General features: G+C 42.5%; 1 pseudogene; it reads left to right on the forward strand.

The window, feature by feature from the left end:
* Positions 1-3,563: 3,563 nt before the first annotated feature.
* LOC118721930 lies at positions 3,564-4,058 on the forward strand (annotated as a pseudogene).
* The last annotated feature ends 3,604 nt before the right edge of the window (positions 4,059-7,662 follow it).

Consider the following 7,662-nt stretch of genomic DNA (forward strand, 5'->3'; position numbering starts at 1 on the left):
TCATCATTGATGGTTCTATCTCCCTCTCACTTCTCATACATGTAAAGTCAAACCTCAGAAACTTGTACCTGCAACCCCACTGCCCTTATCCGTGCATTCACACCCCTTCTTTTGGCCTCCCTCTCAAGAGTAGCTATTCCTTACCTGTAATAAGCAGAATGATGACCTCACCCCAAGATGTCCACAGTCTTAATCCCCAGAATCTGTTCCCATGTTAAATTTCACCAAAGCGGCTAATTAAGATTGCTAGTCACTTGATCATAACATAAAATAGATTATCCTGGATTATTGAGTGGCCCAATATAATCAATCACAAGGGTTTTCAACACTGGAGATGGAGGCAGAAAAGGAGAGTCAGAAGGGAGCTAGACTTTATATTTTTTTTTAATATATTTTATTGATTTTTCACAGAGAGGAAGAGAGAGGGAGAGTTAGAAACATCAATGAGATCGCTGTAGAGAATCATCGATCAGCTGCCTCTTGCACACCCCCTACCGGGGATGTGCCCGCAACCAAGGCACATGCCCTTGTCCGGAATCGAACCTGGGACCCTTCAGTCCGCAGGCCTACGCTCTATCCACTGAGCAAAACCGGTCCCGGCGGAGCTAGACTTTAAAAGTTAGAGAGTCACAACATTACTGGCTTTGAAAAGAGATAAAGGCGGCTACCTGCCAGGATTGTGGAGATCTCTAGAAGCTGGAAAATAGAAGGAAATGGATTTATCCCTAGAACCTCTAGAACCCTGCTGACACTTTAAATTTATCCCAATAACACTTTAATTTTATCCCAGTGTAACCTGACCTACAGAACTATCCTATATAATAAAGAGCTAATATGCAAATGGTCGTCAAGCCCTCTCACCATCAGGCCAGAAGGCTCAGACACTCAACACTGGGGAGAGAGGATGGGGACCAGCCAGGCACAAATGAGGTTACAAGAGATGAATGGAGACTAGCCAGTCTGTGGCCCAGGAGAGGGACAAGCCGCATGCCCCGCAGAGCCAGGAGTCAGCAGCTGCATCTGCACCTGCGGCCCCTGGAGGACAAGCCACATGTCCTGTGGCCCTGAGCACCAGCAGCTGTGCCTGTGCCTATGGCCTGAGGGGGTGGGGGGTGCGGGGGGAGGGAGGACAATCTGCATGCTGGATGGTCCCCGCAGTCTCGGGTGCCAGCGGCTGCACCTGTACTTGTGGCCCTGGAGAGGAACAAGTCACCTGCCCTGCAGTCCCAGACGCCTGTGGCTGAGGCCTGAGAGAAGGACAAGCTGCCCGCCCTGCAGTCCGGGGTGCCAGCACCAGTGCCTGCAGCTGCAGCCTGTGCAAAGCTGCCCACCCACGTCACCTGTGGCTGCAGCTGGCCCAGAAAATGCTGGCCCAGGTCCTGGGTGCCTCTACAACCTGCCAGAGGAGAAAATCCTGGGTCCTGGGTGTGGGGCAAGGCAGAGGCAGTTAGGGGTGATCAGGCCAGCAGGGGAACAGTTAGGGGCAATCAGGCAGACTGGCAGAGGTGTTTAGGGGCAATCAGGCAGGCAGGTGAGTGGTTAGGAGTCAGCAGTCCCAGATTGTAAGAGGCAATCCCCCTAGGGGTCCTGGATTGGAGAGGGTGCAGGCCGAGCTGAAGGATCCCCTTCCTGTGCACAAATTTACTACACCAGGACTCTAGTCCTATATAATAAAAGCATAATATGAAAATTGATCAAATGATGGGACAACATTTGGCAGGGGGCGGGGCCAGTGAGCAGATGACACCAGGCCAGCGAAGGCTTGTGCCAGCTGGCAGAGGGAGGGGACAGCAATGGGGGCAGAAGAGCAATGGCGGGAGGCCACAGGTAATGGTGGGGGGGCGGGGGGCAGGGCCAGCCACTGGCCAGCTTCTGCCATCCCCTGATCAGCTGCCAGTCGCCTCCCCATGGAGAGTGGGCCTAAGCCATCAATCAGACATCCCCTGAGGGCTCCAGGACTGTGAGAGGGCACAGGCCCGGCTGAGGGACACCCCCACCCTCCAGTGCACAAATTTTCATGCACCAAACCTCTAGTAAGATAATAAGACTTGTATTGTTTTAAGTTTGTAGTAATTTGTTACCATGGCAATAGGAAAGTAATGCATTACCCTTCAACCATCCTTTGTTCCATTCAAGCATGAAATGTCTCCAATGCTCTTGCTCATGCTTCTGCCTGGGATGTTCTATCCAATGACCTACTCATCTTTATTTTTTTCTTTTTTCTTTTATTTATTTATTTTTACATATTTTATTGATTTTTTTTCCTACTCATCTTTCAAGGCTCAGCCTAAATAATACCTTGAATTTTAAATCATTCACAATTCTACCTCCCATTCAACTTTCAGAAATTACAGTAATAACTTTTTCTCAATACAAAGAGCCCTCCTGCTATTTAGCACTTAATATATTCTTGTATTAGTCATTTCCCCTGACTTTATTATATTGCAAACTTCAAACAGAAACTGTTATTCACAGAGAACACATAATAGGTCCCCAATAAATATTTGCAATTAATGAGAGTTCCTGTTGCTTCAAACATTTGTTGGTGTCAATATTCTGGATTTTGGCATTCTAATAGGATGTAGTGGTAACTTATTGTTTCTTTAATTTGTAATTCCTATTGATATATAGAATATCTTTTTATATGCTTATTTGTCATCCATGTATCTTCTTTGGTGAGGTCTCTGTTCAGATCTTTTGTCCATTTTTAAATAAAGCTGTTTTCTTCTTAACTTTTAAAGAATTGTTTTTTTAAGATTTTGGATAGCAGCCATTTATCAGGTACTATATCTTTTGAAAATATTTTCTTCAAGTCTGTGGCTTTTCTTCTCATTCTCTTGACAGATTTTTTAAATGAAAACTTGAAGGGTACCTAAAGTAGTGTGTGTGTTAATGGAAAGAGGGCAGGTTCTCTAATCTCCCATAGAGTTTTGAAATTTATATGTACGGGCATCTTTCTGAAGGTTGCAGCATGGAAATACCCAAGTATTTGATGTCAAAAGACATGTTTCATTACTAAGATATTTACTAGTTAGGATATTTTGGTTACAAGTAAAGAAGTCCAAACCTATTTAAACAAAACAAGGAATTCACTGACTCACTGAACTTGAAAATTCAAGAGTTGATCTGGCCAGCTTCAGGCATAGCTATGTTTCCTCAAATAAAATCAGAATGTCTTGCCCTGGCCAGCATTGCTTGGTGGTTAGAGTGTCAGCCCACCACTTTCTTTCTCTCTCTCTCCCTCTCTTACCATATGTATGTATGTGTGTGTGTGTGTATATATATATATATATATATATATATATATATATGTGTGTGTGTGTGTGTGTGTGTGTGTGTGTGTGTCTGTGTGTCTGTGTGTCTGTGTGTCTGTGTGTACATATATATATTGTTCCCGCCCCCCCCCCCACTAGGATTTCCCCTGCATTAGCTTTACTCTAGCAGTCCTCTCTGGAAAATAGCTCCAAGATTTCAAGTTCCTTACATCTCTCAAGTGAAGCCCTCTCACTCCTAGAATTTATTTATTTATTTAAAAATAAAAACTCACTCTTGCATCTTGGCCACCAACATGTCATCCAGGTTGAAGAAGACCCAGAAACTTCAGGGCCATGTGAGCCACAGCCACAGTCCTATTGGCAAGCACAGGAAGCACCCGGAAGGCCAAGGGAGTGCTGGTGGCTTGTGCCATCATAGAATCAGCTTCGACAAATATCACCCAAGCTACTTTGGGAAGGTTTTGTAAATGAGGCATTACCACTTAAAGAGGAAGCAGAGCTTTTTGCCCAACTGTCAACCTTAATAAACTGTGGACTCTGGTCAGAAAGCAGACGCAGGTAAATGCTGCCAAAACAAGACTGGAGCTGCTCCTATCGTTGGTGTGGTGCAATCTGGCTACTACAAAGTTCTGGGGAAGGGAAAGCTCCCAGAGCAGCCTGTCATTGTGAAGGCCAAGTTCTTAGCAGAAGAGCCAAGGAGAAGATTCAGGGTGTTGGCGGGGCCTGTGTCCTGGTAGCTTGAAGCCACATGGAGGGAAGTTCATAAAATGTCCACAAGTGAAAGATCAATCAATTAATAAAAATAACTCATATTTGGGCCAAAACCGGTTTGGCTCAGTGGTGGAGTGTTGGTCTGTGGACTGAAGGGTCCCGGGTTCGATTCCGGTCAAGGGCATGTACATTGGTTGCGGGCACATCCCCGGTGAGGGGCGTGCGGGGGGCAACTGGTCAATGTTTCTCTCTCATCGACGTTTCTGGCTCTCTATCTCTCTCCCTTCCTCTCTGTAAAAAAATCAATAAAATATATTTTAAAAATTTTTAAAAATTAAAAAAAAAAAAACTCATATTTGGATCCCATATCAACCTGTATACCAGTCTCTGCAACCGGGGGATGTAGAGATTTCTCATGAGCCAGTGTGGGTCACATGTTAGCACAGGGAGGCAGAGTCTCTTAACTGGCAACCCTGCTAGGAGTTATATAAAACCACAGGGCAGTTTCTTAAAGGAAAATCAGAGTCCTGTTACCAAAAGAAGGAAGGAAATTGTCCCAACCAAAGCAACAGATGTCAACTATATCAGTTATGAGATTTTAGTCGAGCCCCATAATCTCTCTGAGCCGCTGTTTTTCCCATCAGTAAACAAGGCATAAAACCACTTGACATAGTTCTTGTGAGAATCAAACACTCCACAGAACATTTGAAGAAGATTTGTAAGCTGTGAGGCACCATTGCAAACAATAACAGTCTCCAAGTACTTGCTATGTGCCAGAATAAATATTATTTCTGTTATTAGTGCCTTGATTTAATATGTTCACCAACCTCACTGATGTTGGAAGGAGTTCAGAACAGGCACTTTGGCATGTGAATTATTTTGAGCTGAAAGCAATTGAGATGAGGGTTCATGAGAAACTTTTACCTCTCCTTAAAGAATTTAAATTAGAGGCGTTGTCCACAATAAGAGTTATCACCAGAAATAGTTTTTTATGACTAGTCTATAGGGCAGAGCAAACATCTAATTACCAATCATCAGCTCTTCCTGTCATCCTGAAAATGACTCTTCCTCCCTTCTGAAGACTCCCAGGTGCCTTATCACACCCTTAGCTTGAAAATGCCTCATTTCCCTTTCTGTCCCTAAACCTCTCCTGTATATGGCATCCCCATATGTATACATGTCATTAAATTTGTGGGGGGTTTTTTTCTATTAATCTGTCTTGTGTCAATTATTACAACAGCCAACAATCTTAAAAGGTAGAGCAAAGTTTATTCCTACCCTACAGGGTTTTTTTAATTGATTTTTAAAAATATATATTTTATTGATTTTTCACAGAAAGGAAGAGAGAGGGAGAGTTAGAAACATCGATGAGAGAGAACATCGATCAGCTGCCTCTTGCACACCCTCCACTGGTGATGTGCCCGCAACCAAGGTACACGCCCTTGCCAGGAATTGAACCCGGGACCTTTCAGTCCGCAGGCCGATGCTCTATCCAGTGAGCCAAACCTGTCCCGGCTTAATTGATTTTTAAAGCGAGAGGAAGGAAGAAGAGAAATGTCATTGTGAGTGTCTCTCATATGCACCAAGATGAGGGGTCAAACCTGCAACCTGGGCATGTGCCCTGGCTGGGAATTGAACCGGTGACCTTTCAGTGCACAGGACAAAACTAACTGAATCACACCAGCCAGGGCTACAGTTTCTTAAATAGGCTTTAGACTTCTCAAATAACCTGTCAACTATAATTTATTTCTTAACTAGATTTCTATGGTGGGATAAGGGAGTCTAAAAGGTTTAAATAAATATCAGAGTTTGGAAATGACATGTTTTATTACAAATTCACTTCTTTTGTACAAATCAATGTCCTAAAATAAGGTTGTTTTTAGGGGTAAAGCTCCACTGGCTGAGCTGGCAGCTGAAGTTCCAGGCTTGCACAGTTAGAAAATCAAGTCCTGGAGTACAGAGAACACCACCAAACCAAGGTTTTATTGACCATCAATGCCACTTTCAATGTTTTGCTTTTATTGGGGGACAGAGGTGGAGAATGAGGTGTCTTACGTTCTTTTTCTTTTAGTATTATAATGTCTGACTCATGGTGTTATTCATGAGTAAACAAGTGTTCATAATATTGAGTGATAATCATTAGAAATATCAGTGCTTCTGAACTATTATTAAAAGTAGTGGCAAAATTTTATTGATTCAAAGGACTTTACATCTTTATATACTTTTTATTGAATTTAATGAGATTAGATTGATTAAAAGGTTTCATCTGTATGTTGTATGTTCACTTCCCATAGTCTAAGTCTCTTTATGTCCCCCTTTGCCCTCTTCTATCTGCTCCCATCCCATTCCCTCTGGTAATCACTATGCTGTTATCCGTGTCTATGAGGTTTTTGGGTTTGGGTTTGGTTTTTGGTTTTTGTTTGAAACATTCAACTATTTCACGCAGCTTCCCACCCCACCACCCTGACAAACTGTCAGTCTGTTCTCTGTACATATGAGTCTGCTTCTATTTTGATGGTTAGTTTAAATATAAATGAAACCATATCATATTTGTCTTTTTTTATTGGTTTATTTCACTTGGCATAATACCCTCTAGGTCCTTCCTCTCAAAAAAGGCAAGACTTCCTTTATTTTTCATGGTTGAGTAATATTCCATTGTGTAAATGTACCAAACTTTTGATCCACTCACCTACGGATGGGCACTTGGTCTGCTTCCAAATCTTTACCATCGTAAATGATGCTGCAATGGACATAGAGGTGTATATATTCTTTCAGATCGGTGTTTCTGGTTTCTTTAGATATATTCCCAGAAGTGGAATCTCTGGGTCATAAGACAGTTCCATTTTTAATTTTTAGAGGAAACTCCATACTGCTTCCTACAGTGGCTACGCCAACCTGAATTCCTGTCAGCAGTGCACAAGGGTTCCTTTTTCTCCACATCCTTGTTAACACTTAATGTTTGTTAATATATTGATGGTAGCCATTTTGACAGGTATGAGGTGATAATTTGGTTTTAATTTGCATGTCTCTGATGGTTAGTGACATTGAGCATCTTTTCATATATCTATTGGCCTTCTGTGTGTCCTTTTTGGAGAAGTATCTATTCAGGTCCTTAGCCCATTTTTAAATTAAATTATTGTGTTTTTTGGTGTTGAGTTGTTTGAAGAATTTTACATTTTAAAATCCTTTTTTATATATATGTTTATGGTGGTTCAACAGACAATTTTTTATTTATTTTTATTTTTTTTAATATATTTTATTGATTTTGTACAGAGAGGAAGGGAGAGAGATAGAGAGTTAGAAACATCAATGAGAGAGAGTCATCGATCAGCTGCCTCTTGCACACCCCCTACTGGGGATGTGCCCGAAACCGAGGTACATGCCCTTGACCGGAATCGAACCCGGGTCCCTTCAGTCCCCAAACCGACGCTCTATCCATTGAGCCAAACCAGTCTCGGCCAAAAGACAATTTTTTAGAAAGCCCTAAACCATAACTTCAGGGTTTTTACTAAATTAATTTGTTCATATTACTGTGTAGATATCAAAAAGGGCACCAACACTATTGCTTTATTCGCTCTCTATGTGATGCAGAAAGTGGGATTTTATGAACTAAGAGGGGTCCCTTAGCCCAGCCTGTACCCTCTCGCAGTCTGGGAGCCCTCAGGTGATGTCCTCT

Source organism: Pipistrellus kuhlii, unplaced genomic scaffold (genome assembly GCF_014108245.1).
Source record: "Pipistrellus kuhlii isolate mPipKuh1 unplaced genomic scaffold, mPipKuh1.p scaffold_m20_p_1, whole genome shotgun sequence".
Classification (NCBI taxonomy): domain Eukaryota; kingdom Metazoa; phylum Chordata; class Mammalia; order Chiroptera; family Vespertilionidae; genus Pipistrellus; species Pipistrellus kuhlii.